This window comes from Aegilops tauschii, chromosome 1, assembly GCF_002575655.3.
Source record: "Aegilops tauschii subsp. strangulata cultivar AL8/78 chromosome 1, Aet v6.0, whole genome shotgun sequence".
Lineage (NCBI taxonomy): Eukaryota > Viridiplantae > Streptophyta > Magnoliopsida > Poales > Poaceae > Aegilops > Aegilops tauschii.
The window spans coordinates 429,555,140-429,572,995 of record NC_053035.3 but is presented as its reverse complement, the minus strand read 5'-3'; positions in this window follow the sequence as shown (position 1 = coordinate 429,572,995).

Below are 17,856 nucleotides of genomic sequence, written 5' to 3'. Positions count from 1 at the left end.
GGAGGGAAAGTTAATTGAGAGAACAACACTCCCCCTACGTCCATGCCTACACCTAGACAAGAAAGCACAATGAATGTGAGGGGTGTGCAAAGGTTCAAACCACATTGCTCGAATCAATGATATTTAGCTCATGCCTTAACTCGCGAAATCTTGCTTCATCCAATGGCTTCGTGAAAATATCTGCAAGGTTATCATGAGTGTTGACATAGTTGAGCTCGATCTCCCCTCGCCTAATATGATCCCGGATGAAGTGATACCGAGTCTTAATATGCTTTGTCTTGAAGTGTTGCACCGGGTTGAGAGAAATCTTGATAGCACTTTCATTGTCACACCAAAGAGGCACTTTGTCACAAATGACACCGTAATCCTTTAAAGTTTGCCTCATCCATAAGAGTTGTGCACAACAACTTCCGGCCGCCACATACTCCGCTTCGGTGGACGAGAGAGACACACAACTTTGCTTTTTGGAAGACCAACTTACCAAAGAGCAACCAAGAAATTGGCACCCTCCGGAAGTGGACTTCCTATCCACTTTGTCTCCCGCCCAATCGGAGTCCGAAAAACCTACAAGCTTGAAGTTTGCTCCTCTTGGGTACCATAGGCCAAAGTTTGGGGTATGAGCCAAATATCGAAAGATTCGCTTGACCGCCACAAAGTGGCTTTCCTTAGGTGCGGCTTGAAACCGTGCACATATTCCCACACTCAACATGATATCCGGTCTAGATGCACAAAGGTAAAGCAAGGGTCCAATCATAGAGCGATATAGCTTTTGATCCACCGCTTTACCATTGGGATCAATGTCAAGTTGGCACTTGGTGGGCATTGGAGTGGAAGCCAGCTTGACATCACTTAGCTTGAATCTCTTTAGCATTTCTTGAGTGTATTTGGCTTGGTTGATGAAGGTTCCTTCTCTTCTTTGTTTGATTTCAAATCCGAGAAAGAACTTCAACTCTCCCATCATAGACATCTTGAACTTTGAGGTCATGAGAGCGGCAAATTCTTCATTGAAAGCTTTGTTAGGGGAACCAAAAATAATATCATCAACATATAGTTGGCACACAAACAACTCCCCTTTGACCTTCTTAGTAAAAAGAGTGGGGTCGATTTTCCCGATTTCGAATCCACGATCTTGTAACAACTCCGTAAGATGCTCATACCACGCACGTGGGGCTTGTTTAAGGCCATAGAGCGCCTTGTGGAGTTGATACACATGATCGGGGAAATAGGGATCTTCGAACCCGGGGGGTTGTTTGACATATACCAACTCATTTATGGGACCATTAAGAAAGGCACTTTTCACATCCATTTGTTGCAAAGTGAAATTATGATGAGAAGCATAAGCAATCAACAAACGAATAGATTCAAGGCGAGCAACGGGGGCAAAGGTTTCACCGTAGTCGATACCCTCGACTTGGGAGTAGCCTTGTGCCACCAGACGAGCCTTGTTGCCAACAATGATTCCATGAGCGTCTTGCTTGTTCTTGAATATCCACTTGGTTCCAATGACATTATGATTCCCGGTTGGCCTTGGCACTAACTTCCACACTTGGTTATGTTCGAAGTTGTTGAGTTCTTCATGCATGGCGTTGAGCCAATCCGGGTCCTCAAGCGCTTCATAAACCTTTTGGGGTTCGACACAAGAAACAAACGCATGATGTTCACAATAGTTTGGTAATTGTCTACGAGTGCCTACCCCCTTTCTTAGGCTTCCAACCACATTCTCCATGAGATGACCTTTGGTGGTGAGCTTGGAAGCGATCTTAGCGGCACGACGCTCCAATTCCTCCTCGGAAGTGAAGTTAGGAGGGGTAACTTGATCATCTTGAGCATCGTCTTGAGCTTGTTCTTGATCTTGAACTAGCTCGAGGGGAAGAACTTGATGTTGGGCATCATTTGGTGGATCACCACCATCTTGAGGTTGATCTTGCCCTTGATCTTGTTCATGAGGTTGAGGGCCTTCACTTTGTTCTTCGGAAGCGTGTGGGTCTTGGGTTGGTGATGTCTCCACTTGAGTGGAGCATTGTCCTTCTCCTTCGGCCACAAGGGGTTCCTCAATGGGTAGGATATAACCAATACCCATTCTTCTTATGGCTTGGGGAGGAATTTCATCACCTACATCACAAGTACCACTTTGCTCCACTTGGGAGCCGTTATTTTCATCAAACTCCACGTTACACGTCTCCTCAATAAGTCCCGTGGACTTATTGAGAACACGGTAAGCATGGGAGTTTGTAGCATAACCAACAAATATGCCCTCATGAGCTCTAGACTCAAATTTAGACAAACGAACACCTTTCTTGAGAATGAAACACTTACACCCGAACACCCGAAAGTACTTGAGGTTGGGCTTGTTACCGGTGAGGATCTCATATGGAGTCTTGTTCAAGCCTTTGCGAAGATAGAGCCGATTTGAAGCATGACACGCGGTGTTGATGGCTTAAGCCCAAAAGTTGTATGGAGACTTGAACTCCGCCATCATGGTCCTTGCCGCATCCATCAACGTCCGATTCTTCCTCTCCGCAACACCATTTTGTTGAGGGGTGTAAGGTGCGGAATATTGATGCTTGATCCCCTCATCACTGAGAAACTCATCCAAGGTGTAGTTCTTGAACTCGGTGCCGTTGTCACTTCTTATTGTCAAGATCTTTGTATTGTGTTGACGTTGGGCTTCATTTGCAAAGTCAATGACTGTTTGTTGGGTCTCACTCTTCCTCTTGAAGAAATACACCCACGTGTATCTAGAATAATCATCCACAATTACCAAGCAGTACTTTCTACCCCCAAGACTATCAAAGGATGGAGGCCCAAGGAGATCCAAATGAAGGAGCTCCAACGGCCTCTTCGAGTAAATAAGAGTCGTGGGAGGGTGAGCCTTCTCATGAAGCTTTCCTTCGATACAAGCACTGCAAGCACGATCTTTGGCAAAATTAACGTTCGTTAGTCCACGGACATGGTCCCCCTTGAGAAGACTTTGCAAAGATCTCATATTGACATGGGCTAAACGACGATGCCACAGCCACCCCACGTCAACTTTAGCCATTAGGCATGTCGCGGTCTTAGTGGGTTGCTCCGAAAAGTTAATCACATAGAGACCGTTCTTGACATGCCCAACAAAGGCTACTTTAAGAGTCTTGCTCCACAAGAGGGCCACGGTATCAATATCAAAGAAGGTGGCAAAGCCCATGATAGCAAGTTGACGAACGGAAAGTAAATTGTATGCAAGGGACTCAACTAGCATGACCTTCTCGATCGTGAGATCATGAGAAATGGCAACTTTGCCGAGTCCCAGTACCTTAGAAGACGAGGCATCACCCCACTCGACATTGGTGGGCATAGATGGATTCTTGTGCACGTCCACCACCAAGTCCTTGCTTCCGGTCATATGATTTGTAGCTCCACTATCGAGCAACCATGATCCCCCACGGGAAGCAAACACCTACAAGAGATCAATGCTTGGTTTTAGGTACCCATTTTGTAATGGGTCCTTTGATGTTAGCAACAAGGGTCTTAGGAACCCAAATAGACCATTCAATGTACTCATGAGGAGAACCAACGAATTTGGCATAAACATGCCCATCACTAGCACGGCATAACACATAAGAAGGATTAAAGTCGCCGGCTTGTTGGAAGGAGTGGCATTGCTCTTCTTGACACCTCCACCCTTCGCATTGTTCTTCTTCTCCTTGGAAGCACCCTCTCCCTCCTTCACAAAAGTTTGCTTGAGAGGAGGAGGTCGCTTGGTCTTGTCATTCTTCTTCTTGTTCTTGGGATTGGGTGCGAACCCAATCCCCTCCTTGGCCAGAACTTCCTTTTGATTGCTCAAGAGGTCGTTGAGGTTCTTCTCACCTTGTATGCATGACATAAGGCCTTTCTCAAGTTGCTCCTTTAGCTTAGCATTCTCCTCAACAAGATGCACATGCTCACAACATGGGTTAGTAGCATTTGCATTATCAATTAACACCATATGAGGAAAGGTGGCTTTCTCCTTTGTTAGCTTCACTTGGAGTTGATCATGAGACTCCTTGAGGCTAGCATGAACACCCTTCAAGACTTTGTGAGCCTTGTCGAGAATGCCAAACTCCTCTTTGAGTCTAGCAAGATCAACCCCAATTTTTGCCTTCTCGGAGTTTAGCACACGAGACACAACAAGAGCATGATCAAGATCCTTCTTTAACTTAGCATGATCATCGTTGTATGACTCCTCAAGAGCCAAACGAAGACCACGCTCTTCGTCAAGAGCATTGGAAAGATCCGAAATCTCATCGGCATAGTCACGACTATGCCCCTCCATCTTAGAGATGGTATCTTCGTGAGCCTCGATCATGTCATTGGCTTCACCAAGTTGTTCCAAGAGAGCAACGAAGTGCTTCTTGGACTTACCCTTGAGTTTACTCATAAAGATCTCAAACTCATTTTCCTCCACATTTGTTCCCTCATGTTCATCAATGCTATCCGTCGAACAAGGATGATTAATGATGGTAGTTTTGATGTTGGAGGTTACCTTATTGGTGGCTTTAGCCAGGAGGCACTTGGCGGTGATGTTCTCATTGGGTGAGTCGAAGAGAGACACCCGTGGAGTCTTCGCAATGGCAACGGAGGCCATGGCAACCGACTCACTATCTTCATCATCGTCATCATCCTCATTGTACTCTTCTTGAACCACCAACGCCTTGAAGGGAGTCTTCTTGGTGAAGTTGCTCTTGTTGGGGAATGACTTGGCCTTGTCTTTTCTAATGAGCTTGCCACCATTGTCTTCCCTCTTCTCGTAAGGGCACTCCGCAACAAAGTGGCTCACATTGCCACAATTGAAGCAAGTCCTCATCCGTTGCTTGCCCTTTGCGCCACTTGAGTTGCTTTTGTTGAAGTTTGTCCTCGTGTTCTTCTTGCTCCAAAATTGCCTTGAAGCAAGAGCCATGTGTTCATGATAGGCATACTTCGTATCTTCGAGGTTGCCCTCCTCTTCTTCCTCTTCATCCTCTTCCTCCATACTAGCCTTGGCCTTTAGAGCAAGGTTGGGCTTCTTTACTCTTTGAGAGCGAAGAACCGCATTGTCGGCGGTCTTGTCCAAGATGCTCATAGCAACAAACTCATCCAACACTTCACTTGATGACAAAGTGTGGAAGTCCGGCCTTTGACGAATTACAAAGGACATGGCTTTGTGGTAGGGCATCATTGCCTTGAGGAATTTGCGCTTGATCCAATTGTCATCCGTGTCCTTACTTCCATGATCTCGGAGAGAGACCGCGAGTTTGGTCACTCTCCGAAAAAGCTCACGAGGTTCTTCATCTTGTTTCATTGCAAACTCGTCGGCTTCATCTTGCACCACTTCATAGTTGGAGCGTTGAATGCTTGCGCTTCCCCGATAGAGGGAAACAACTTGGAGCCAAGCATCTTTGGCCACGGTGTAAGGCCGGAGATGAGGAAGATCTTCGGGCGGGATTGCTTCTTGGATGATGAAGAGAGCATTCTCATTGAATTGATGATCCACAACTTCTCTAGGAGTGAAGTTGCTTCGGTCATGCGGATAAAAGCCTTCTTCAATGATTCTCCAAAGGTTAGTGTTCACATGATTTAAATGACGCTTAAAACGATAGACCCAAGAATCAAAATCTACATTCTTCTCAATCTTAGGGGCCGGGCCGGCATGATTCAAATGAGTGGAAGGAAGCGGTCCACCATAGACGGGTGGAGGTTCCACATGGGCAAAGATGCCAGTCCCATTTTTATCACTAGAACAAGGAGCCTTCTCGCTCGAAGCTTCCCCCTTGTCGGAGGTAGCATCCGTCACCTTGTTAGCGGGATCACCCACTTTCAATGGTGCGGTTGTAAGTTTAAGTCCTTCTAAGAATTTATTCAACATGCTTTCGACCTTGGTCGTCATGGAGGTTTTCAATGTGTCCAACGCCACATTGAATTCCTCACGAGAGACCGCGGTTCCCCCATCTCCCGTAGACGAGACAGGATTCTCACCGGAGTGCTCCTCCGCACCGTCTACGACGTCAACCATACTCTTTGGACGGTAAAGTCCTTAACAAAGAGACGAGGCTCTGATACCAATTGAAAGGATCGATATAGTTGACTAGAGGGGGGGTGAATAGGCAACTAACAATTTTTAGCTTTTCTTTACCAAATTAAACTTTGCATCAAAATAGGTTGTCTAGATATGCAACTAAGTGAGCAACCTATATGATGCAATGACAACAAGCACGCAAGCAAGCAAGAGATATAACACAAGTAAACTAGCGAAAGTAAAGGAACATAATAACCAAGAGTGGAGCCGGTGGAGACGAGGATGTGTTACCGAAGTTCCTTCCTTTTGAGGGGAAGTACGTCTCCGTTGGAGCGGTGTGGAGGCACAATGCTCCCCAAGAAGCCACAAGGGCCACCGTATTCTCCTCACGCCCTCACACAATGCGAGATGCCGTGATTCCACTATTGGTGCCCTTGAAGGCGGCGACCGAACCTTTACAAACAAGGTTGGGGCAATCTCCACAACTTAATTGGAGGCTCCCAACGACACCACAAAGCTTCACCACAATGGACTATGGCTTCGCGGTGACCTCAACCGTCTAGGGTACTCAAACACCCAAGAGTAACAAGATCCGCTAGGGATAAGTGGGGGGAATCAAATTTCTCTTGGTGGAAGTGTAGATCGTGACCTTCTCAACCAATCCCGAGCAAATCAACAAGTTTGATTGGCTAGGGAGAGAGATCGGGCGAAAATGGAGCTTGGAGCAACAATGGAGCTTTTGGGGGAAGAGGTAAGTCAACTTTGGGGAAGAAGACCCCTTTATATAGTGGGGGGAACAAACCAACCGTTACCCCCCTCTGCCCCGAAGAGAGCGGTAGTACCGCTGTGCCAGCGGTACTACCGCTTGCAACAACAAGCGGTACTACCGCCCAAAAGCGCGGTACTACCGCTTGTTCCACAGCGGTACTACCGCGGAGGGAGGGCGGTACTACCGCACAGGAGCGGTACTGCGGCCCCCCACAGCCGCGGCCAGTACCGTAAAACCCGACACGAAAAAAGGAGCCCTCGAATCGAGGCGGTACTAGCACGAGACCAGAGCGGTACTACGGCTTGGGGCCACCAGCGGTACTACTGCTCTGGAGCGGTACTACCGCGCCCAGAGCGGTACTACCGCTTGTGGCACCCAAGCGGTACTACTGCTCCGTCCCGCGGTACTACCGCTGGGACCAGAGATAGCACACACACGGAGCTACTAGCAGTACTACTGCTCTGGGCGGTACTACCGCTCCAGAGCGTACTACCGCTTGTACCACCCAAGCGGTACTACCGCTCTGGCCCGCGGCACTACCGCTGGGACCAGAGAGGGCACAAAAAAAGGAGAACCAAGCCCATCTTTGAAACGGAAAGGCTCGGAGGGAGGGGCAAAGGAAGTGTACGTGATGATTCCGCCCTAGCCTTTCCAAAACAGACCCCCTCTTGATAGTACGGTGATCCCTATGAAACTAGTCCACCAAACTAATCCGAAAGGACTACACCGTCTTCGCTTTAAGCTTCGAGGGGAGGATATCGTCTCGTGCCCAAAAGAATGAATCTCTGAAAAACACGCAACGCACACGATTAGTCCGCAAAAGCATTGTCATCAATCACCAAAACATCTTAGGGATAAATATGCCCTTACAGATAGTCTAAGTTGAATCTTAAAATGTGTGATCAGTTTATAAACTAGGAAAATGGGACCAGTAAGGAAATCAATCAAGGATGGCAACAGCATGTCAGGATATGATGTGATTATTTTCTCTAAAGAGGGTAGGCATCTCTTATTACTGAAAGTAAGCAGATGCCTAAATTTTAATTTACTTTGCAATGGGAGAGGTTGTGAAGTCAAACATGTTTATTCTTACTTATCTTAATATAAATTTGGTGCTTTTTCTTGATATGGCCGGAGGACAATGATATCAAGATGGAGCATGACATTTACGAGTAATTTTTCACGTGTTTTGCAAGTACATGTAGCTATGTGTGAATTGGTGAGATATGGTTGTTATATAATCAATTTTTTAAGTAACACAATACAAACATAGACTCTCATAAACATGCGCACACATTCACCCTACCCTTACGGGCACCTCTGAGAGAGTCGTAGTTGACGAGCATGCCATACTGGTCAAAGAATAGCGTCAGAAAGCCCAGAATAAATCCGGAAAATCATGACCATCCGTGTCAAGTCTATGACTTAGAATCATGGTGAGCTGGTTCCACCACAAGAAACCTAATCATCTGAGCTATGCTCAGTTCACTTGTTATATACTCAATTCAAGATCTAACAATTTAACCAATTAGTCCATAGCATCTTGCTAACCATCTGGTGTGGCATGGTACATTCTGTAGGGGCATACTGCCTCATGCCACGAAGCACATAGCCACGACATGTATCCGAGAGAAGCAAGAAGCAGATCATGTGCTTAGTGTTGGTCTTCAACTGCAATTCTCCGTGCATCCTATTCCAGATGAATCACCTTATGTCTGCTGCCAGTTGATGTATCACTACGACTCTTCAACCAATCATCTAGTTTCCATACATATCCTAAGATTAACATTCTATGATTGCACATTGTGTGTGTTTAAATGGAGTAACACTAGTAATTTGTAGACGAACCATCGGTCCATGACCACATGCATATATGGAGATATGCGGCTCAACCACTCTAGACTCCTAGACTTCAGTTTCATGAATAATATATCACATCATTTTTATTTGTGTGAAAAATGTCTCTTATATCACGCACCACAATCCTTCTCCATCGCCGCCTTCTCCCTTGATCCGACTTCCCCATCCCCACCGCTCTTCACAGGCAGCAGCGAGGGCAAATGTTGTCCTTCATTTGGTCCCCGTAAGTCGTAACCACTGCCTTCAACATATCCCAGGTCTTCTTCGTGTAGTAGAGTTGCACGACGATCATCTTGTTTCCTTGATAAAGAGCATTACGAACGTTGGAGCGTCACATAACTGCGGCATACCTCACACGCATATGAGTATCAGGGTTTTACTTCGTAGATTGCATTTGGATGTGATTGTGTCTGCCAGTCTTATTTTTGTGGAACTTCATTTGGCATATATTTTACTTTGTTGGATTTGCATTGTTCTGCCTTGAATCACTGCTGCGCATAGGAGTCATTCAGGTGGTGTGGTTTCCCTCTTTTTTTCTTGGGATGATTAAATTCTTGTTATTTGAAGATCTTAGTCTGCATGGCCAATTATATGTGTGCTGTTATCTCTCTATTCCAACCATGATTAGTTAACAACCAAAAGCCAATTGAATGTTTTAGTTCTCATGTTTTTCATAAGGTTATGATTATGTAGTAATTACCTCGAGCGCACCACCCCTCTAGGGAGACGACTCCTTGCGCTGCCGGGACTCCCAATTGGGTGCTGATAGGCGCCAGCGCACCGGCCCAAATTTGGGCCGGTCTGCTGCCAGGCGTCGGATTTACACGCATCAAACGAGTGGGATTGCCCGCAAACCAGGTCGTCTTCCTCCTTCTGGACGCACGTGAGAAAAAAAGAAGAAGAAATCCATAGGCCAGTCTCCTGGTGCTCCCCCTTGGCCGTCCGTCGCCGCTCACCGGGGCCGCCGCCGCTCGCCGGATGCAGCTCCGCCTTTGCATCTCGATGCGTCTCACACCCCCCTGATTGCAGCACCGCCAGGTGATGGTTCCAGCATCACCACCGGCCGTGTCGTAGCTCGCCATGCGCCCATTCCAGCACCGCCACGCAGCTTCGTCGTTGCCGCTCGCCATTGCTAGTTAGCCGTTTTCTGTTTGAAGCTTTTCTAGAAGTGGGTTGTAGCTTTTCTCGCCGCCTGTTGTAGCTTTTTGTGCTGCGCGGTGGCCGACCTCAAGCTACCCCATATCCAGTTAAAGCTTTTTTCAAAGCCGGATGTAGCTTTTTTGGTTGCCGGACGTAGCATTTTTTAAGTACTGGTTGTAGCTCTGATGCATGTCCATCGAAGCTCATTCTTTCTTTGGTTTCAGCAAAAATTGTCACCGGTCGTAGCATTTGGCTTTGACGGTTGTAGCTCCTATGTGCACCGCTTGTAACACCTGTTTTCTCTTGTCCCTGCAAAAAGAATGGCGCATGTAGCAATTTATGTCTCTGGTTGCAGCTTCGACCAGTGCCGTTAACAGCTTCGCCGTAGCCGGCTGAAGCATTCCCGTGCAGCACGTCAGCTTCGCAGGTTCGCCGGGATATGGCGCCCCTGGCAGCACCTGCCATGGGCGGAAGGACAACAGCATCGCGTGCACTCCCCAAATAACAGTCCCTCGTAGCAAACCGTCATGTAAGGCTCCGCCGTGGCCGCTCCACATCTACTAGGCTCCCCGGCTCAGTTCCGAGCAGATGTGTGATGCGGCAGCGGTCATGGTGGCCGCGCGGCAGGGGATGGAGCAGTAGCTCGCGGCCTTGGTCGAGGCCGTCGAGGAGCTGGCGCGCGGGATGGAGGCCGACGGCGACGAGCTCCGCCTCACGCCCTTCTGCGACAACTACACGGGATGGGGAGATAACGTATGTGGGTCCTGCTGCCCCACGTGTCGCGACTTGAGTCGCCTGTATCGCACATGCGTGGACGTGACCGGCGCAATGTTCAGCCGGCGCACCGCGCACAAACGATTCCCCTCCCAATTTCCTCCCTCCCTCCTCGCCGCCACATGAGGCTGACGCTGGGTGAGCCCGCGGCACAACCAAGGACTGTGGCGGCAGGGCTTGCGCTGCTCCTCCCGATCTGGGGCTGAGAGCTCGGATCTGGGGCTGTGGCCCTCTGGCGAGGCCAACCTCTCCTGTGGTGAGGAGGGCCTGGCGGGTTGGTCACTGGATCGGGTGACCGACGGCTACCCTGCAGGTTGGGCCGGAGCTTTGTTGCCCCGATGGCCGATGACGCTGGATCTGGCGGTTGCATCTCGTCCCGACATGGTGCGTTCCACCTCGGCCGGATCTTGGCCATGCTCGTCTAGCCGGTCATAGGGCTGTTGGTGGAGTGGGTGGTGGGGGCTTCAGATCAGGATAACTCCATGGTCGTCTACGGCCGGCCGTGATGGCGACTATGCTTGGGGGCGCCAGCTTTCTTCTTGGAGATGTCGGCCGGTTGGGTCTGCCCTACCTCTTCCCACCTCATTACTACTCGGGTGAAAACCCTAACTTCGGTGGACGGCGCCGACGCTCTGGGCACCGTGTCCTTCTTGAAGGCGTCGCCATGAGAGCATTGTGGTGGTGGGAACCGTGTGGGCTCGTTGGCCCCAGCAGATGGCGTGCCCTTCTCCCTCTACTGGCATCTGCTCTGGGGGAAACCCTAGATCTGGGTCTCCCTGATCGGATGATGACGGGGACATCGGTGCCGTTCTCCCTCTTGGGGGCATTGTTTTCGAGAAGGTACTGACTGAAGGGGCCAATATGTGGAGCGGTGTTGTATCAACCGCATCAAAGACGACGGGTCTTGGCGGCGTGGCGAAGTGGTTCTCGGTGTTGGATGCAGGTTGATGGACACGTGCACGCTGGTGGCACTGTCTGGTGTCGTGGTGGCGCCGATGGCAGTTAGGCCTGACAAGGTCAAAGCATTGATCACTCCTGGATATGGGATGACGGAAGATGGCGGCAGCGGATCAAAGCGTGCACATGCGGTGCGTGCTGCGGGTCGCCCAGAACGGGTGGTGCTCTTGGCCCGATGCAGGGCAGCTGTGTGAGGCCACCGGATTAGATGGTATGCGTTCATGCTGTTCGGGTACATTACAAATTGTAGGTGTCGCGAGTTTGTTTGCGAGATAGGTGGCTTCGGGTTGATCCATGTATTCATGTTTTCAGACTCTATTGGATAATAATAAAGGCGGTTTTGTGCATGGATTGATGCAGATGTCGGGGGTTATCATCCTTTTCGAAGAATGTAGTGTTAGCCCCTCCTTACTGATGAGCAGATGCATTGGCACATATTAGACTGATCGGCATAGCCAATAGATCCTTGCATTGCAACTGATGTTGTTCCTATCTCTTGATCACCATACTCTCTTACTCAACATGCAGCAAGTGTACATGTACTTCTCTGGAAGTGGAAAAGCCCAGGAGATGAAACAACAGGCAGCACGTGGTGCCCTGAGCTCTGCGTTCTGATGAAGAAAACCAGCAGCCAGAGTTGTAGCCAGGGTAGTGAGTGGAAGGAGACAGGATGTGTGCCGATTGGAAATGGTAGTCTTGCGCATCGCTGCACCGTGCGGATTTGGATCGCTGAAATCATACAGCTATATCTTTTTGCTTTTCTGTTAAGGTGGTGTTGTTTCCATTCGTTGACATGGTTTTAGATGTGGTTGATAGCGAGGACCGACTAATATTGTTGGTGGAATATATTTGCATATGTTTGTGTGGGAGTAAATTTACTTGTTCATTTTGGTCGCAGTGTTGATGCAGCCTGCTATGATTGTCAGGTAAGGCGATTCGCTTGCTCGATTACAAAGAGCATTTCTGATTTCCTTTCCCCTTTGATTGGTCAGTGGCTACCTGTTAATTTCAGACAGTTGGATCTTTTGTCATTCTTATTAGTAATGATATATCTAGTATGGTCGAACTAAGCTGTTGCATCCAGTGCCTTTTGTGGTCTTAATCATATGATTTGAGTTCCGGTACGGAGAAAACCCTTTTTATCCAAACAAACGAACTGTGAGCTTTACTCACCTGCTGACTCTTTTCAAAAAAAAAAAAAACTCACCTGCTGACTAGCTGCGCCCACTAGGTGCTTGTACTGTAATATTGAGGGTGTCTTGTAAGTTAATAGGTGAGACGATCAGTAGATGCAAATAATCATGTGTTCTCGCGCTCAAGTCATGATTCCATTTAACCTAGTGACATGGGCACAATGTGCACGCTTTCCCAATCTTCACGTGTTTCCCAAACTTCGTGTGTTGGAGACCTGGCCATGCTTAGTTTGAGCAGCTCGATACCTGAGTGATGAAATCAACGGCTCAACACAGGAGAGTAAACTGTGCCGAACTGGCAACGTAGACCCGCCATGTGATCTGTATTTGCTAGTTACACCAGTATTCAAAGCACTCTTTTGTTTACTCGTCTCCAACTCTAAATTTCTGATACATCCTATTCCCTGCCAGAACGCTATGTGACCATTGGTGCATCCACCGTGCTAGTCAATATTGCTCTCCTACACTCTAGCATTCTCCCCTAGCAACTAGACGTGATCTTGCTACATGGGGCAGCTAGATATATATATGTATAGAAGACACGGGTGGAGGCGAGGACATCATTTTTTCACCAAACACCACATGCCAACTGTTGTGGCCATTTAATTCTACTATGAATGGTGTGATTTCCAACAATTTTTGCACTCATTGCACATCTATATATGATCAACCCTAAAGCGAATACTGCTAAAAAACATGAAAAACAAGCCATCACGAACTCAACCCACCACGAACACCACATGCTAACTGTTGTGGCCATTTACTTCTACAATGAATGGTGCAGTTGCCAACGTTTGCTGCAACCATTGCACATCTATATATGGTTAACCCTAAAGCGAATACTGCTACAAACGATAACAAAGAAGCCACCACTAACTCAACCAACAACGGAAACGTATTGGTTGATTCTGGCCGCACAACGCGCAACGGTATACGTGTTGTGAGGGCGTTTTAGATAAAGGGAATTTAGCCCGTCAATCCCATCGCCCTGACCCACCCAGACCGTTCGTTCTCTTTCGTTTCCTACACGTCTGCAGCACCTCCCCTTTCTCGGTCGTGCTTGTAGACGTGACGCCAAGGCCGAAGGAAGCCATACCACCTAGGTTAAATGCGGCGGCGGCAAATCATAAAGCGAGAGCGTGGCAAGACACAAAGATGCGGGCACACAATGTAGCAGCAGCAAGGACGGCAAGGGCATGGCGGCGTTCACAAAAAGGTGCTGAGGTCGCAACGAAGTTGATTTCCGGTCCCTTAGGCCTTGACGAGTTGGAGAAAACTTTCACGTTAGTTATTACAACCAAGAAATGCCTATTTTAACCTTGAGAAATCGGCGGGGGTGGTTTGTTATACTTCTCTCCTCACCCGTAGCAGTACAGGGTACTGTAAAAATGGTCGAATACAAAAGATTATTGAATTTTTAATTGATTATTGACGGTGAAATGGTGATCACCATCAGTGCTGAATGACCATTTGATTTGATTCCAGGTGATTATTTGCTAATTTCAATTTTCATGGCTTCGCTCTGCAACGATTATGTAGTGACTAGATCTACAGGGCCTACAAAATGGGACGCTAAGATGATTAGATGAGAACCAAAACAATATTCCTGCTTCGTTGCTAGGCACTCAGGTTAATATCCCCTCTATTAATCTTCACGTGTTCAACACTCTCCCCTCTTGTTGCTATGCATCACTTAGATAGATCTTGCGTGATCGTAGGAATTTTTTTGAAATTACTACGTTCCCTAACATTTAGTATCATCAAATACACTGTACAATATATTTTCATGCTATATCTACCTAGTATTGTCGTTGTTGATAGTTTTTTCTATAAACTTGGTCAAACCTTACTTCGTTTGACTACATACAAAAAATTATACTCATTCTTTTCAAGAACAAAGGGAGTAAGTCAGGGTCTCCTACTAAGAAGGTAGCGTGGCATATTGCCTCACGACACAAACCAACACACAATCCACACATGTATCCAAGAGCAGCGCAGATAAGAGTTCTTGTGTGTACACTTGCAGTTGGTTTTGAACTCGAAATCTATGTGCATCCTATTCCTAGTGAGTGATGCTTATGGTCCGCTGCCACTTAACGTTTATCACCACCGCTCTCTCGATCACCCATCCAGTTCTATATACATGTCCTTACATCAACATTCTATGATTTCATATTGTGTTGGTTCACACAGAGAAAAGATAGTAACTTGTAGATGAGCCATTGGTCCATGAACAAATACATATATAGAGACTAGGTAATTGCCCGTGCGTTGCACCGGGGTCTAAGCATTAGATGATCATTATCAATCGTGGAAAAATATATCTTTTATGATTCTCATCCATATTAAGAACCATTATCAACTAACATTGTTATTGACCTTGCAGGCTGATCAACAATGACCCCTCTTCATTGTAGTCTAAACATGTTGCTGCAACTGAGCTTTACTTTTTACCGCATTTCATTTTTCAGAACCTAAAATGGACACAGAACATTAGTCCAAATGTATGGAAGCGGGTAATAGCGAAAGTGCCTTTCTGCTCCCGAGCTCATTTGAGCTCGATGAACAGTAAAATCGAAAAAAATTCAAAAAATTCCAATTTTTTTTAAGAAACATCGACAAAAGTTCTAAGTGCCTGCAAAAATTCATCATGAAATCACATTCCTGTAAGACGTGGCAAAAAAAAAACAAATTCAGTGCTTCAAAATGCTTTTGAAAGTAGCTTTTTCAGCGTACTGTTTTTGTTTTTTTGCCATGCCTTCTAGGAATGTGATTTCATGACGAATTTTTGCAAGCACTTAGAACTTTTGTCAATGTTTCTCCCAAAAAAAATTGGATTTTTTTGAATTTTTTTATTTAGTTTTGATTTTACTGTTCACCCAAGCTCATTTGAGCTCAGGTGCAGAAACTCCGCGTCCGGGTAATAGTGCCAATTTAGTTTTACACCATTGTCCCTATTTTTAATAGTCTCATCCCCTGCTACTGCAACATTTATAAATTGATTCTTGAAATACTAAAAGGTAAGAGATTGACCAAGCGAAAACCTTTCAACACAAGAGCCTATAACAAATATTAAAAACTAATTTAGATGGTTACCTCACAGAATTCACCTTCGATATAACTTCAGGAGATAACTTTGTACAATTTTGGCCTACACAGAAGAGAAAAAGCTCATGTAACCAAGTATCATGAACAAAATGATTCCTATTTATCTCAGTTCCGAATGTAAAAAGATATCATTTTCGTCGAGATTTAAGTGAATGATAACCCTTAAATCTATGTCCATACCCGTTTTTGGCAAGTTTGAAGGCCGACTCACATTTATCTATACATCTGAAATAAGAATGTGAGTTTCATTTCTGTTTATATGACAACACTTGTAGAAAAGGAACAACCAGAAGAGAAAACACACAAACAAACTTGAAAAAGCACATGCAGGCAATAAGCCCATCGAAGGTAACCATATTAGTGCTAGTGCATAATAATTTGCTCCAGATTCATGAATGAAGAAATCACAATAATTTTTTTCTCCTGAAGTTAACCATAGTAATTTGATCACTGAGTTAATGTTCAAGGACCACATGGCATGTGCAGTCACATGCACGAGGCCGATGGACAGGCTAATTGCACTTGCAGTCAAGATGACATGTATGTGTGCGTGCACCGCGCTCGCTGTATGCATGAACCCTTCTCATCTGATGATCTCTGCCTATCTAACAGCCATGCACGAAAATCTAATTTCGCCATGCGGAGGGCGGGAGCAACCAGATTGAGTGTAGTACCTGCGTAGAGAAGTTGGTGGTAGTACGACCCGACAATTGAAGAATATCATCAGTGAGGGAAGTTGGAGTAGCGACGCCGTCATGCAAAGGGAGGAGCGTTGGTCACGGAGTACACCTTGGCTCCAACCCCGTCCACCTCAAGCGGCCGGATCCGGTGTTGCTGCTGGTCCGATGGCATAAGAGGGTGGAGAACTCGGACGTCCGCGCCGCCGTCGCCGAGGGCAGCTGCTTCCACCGCGGCACGCGCTTTGCCCAGATCCCCTCGAGCCTGCCGCCGGGGAGCGCCATGGCCGACGCCTTGGCGAAAGTGTGAGCGGCCGCCGCCGCTCTGGGGGCATGGAAACCCTTACGGGAATGCTAATGGGGCAGTAGACGATGGCATGAGGAGCGGGCCGGGTTACAGATTTCCTTTCTTGACGCACCAAAATCGGTTTGAGAAAAAAAACCGAGGAAAAGAAAACCAGGTGGGAGGAGCGATGCGGGGACGGGGAGTCGGACGAAAGGGGTCAACGTAAGAGGGGAGAGGGAACCTTACGTTTTATATAAGACAAGAGATATGAAACTCAACCACTCGAGACTCTTGGACTTTAGTTTCATCAGTAACCTGTCATGTTATTTATTGTGTGAAAGGTATATCTCATATGATGCACCTAATTAAATTCTTTGTCACCCTCTCTTTCACCCTTGATCCGACTACCCAGTAACCAGCAACGCTTCTTAGGCGGTGGAAGGGGCTGATGTCCGTCTATGGGGCATGTCGCATAAATTTTGTCCTCGCAGCTCCTACCTTCGACCTCGTCAAGGTGGTGGCAGGCCCCATTGCCAAAGTTTGGCTAGTGTCTTATTCTTCGTGGAGAAAGGGCGTGTGGCGGTTGTCTTATAGGGCAGTGACTACCATTTCCTTTTGTGGCCTTGTTCATGGTTGATAGTCTATCTACTCCGTTACAAATAGGATTTTTTTACTTGCTTCACACACAATGCAGTGGCGCAATTTGGATTTGTATTATGGACTGATCAACGCAGCGAAGAGACCCTCACATTACAATTGATGTTGTTCCTATCTCTTGACCGAACTCTCTTATTCAACATGCACCAAGTGTACATGTACTTGTGTGGAAGTGGAAAAACCTAGGAGCATGAAGCACGCTAGAATTAGAGTTAGAGCCAGGGTAGTGAGTGGAAGGAGATAGGATGTGTGTCGACTGGGCCTGGTAGTCTTGCACACCACCGCACCGTGTTAGAATTATAGCCATGGTAGTCTTTGATTGGGAAGGGCTTATATGTTAATATCAACACAACTGGATTTTAACATAAATCATGTACGGTCGAACTAAGTTGTTGTATCGATTGCCTTTGGCCTTATTCATATGG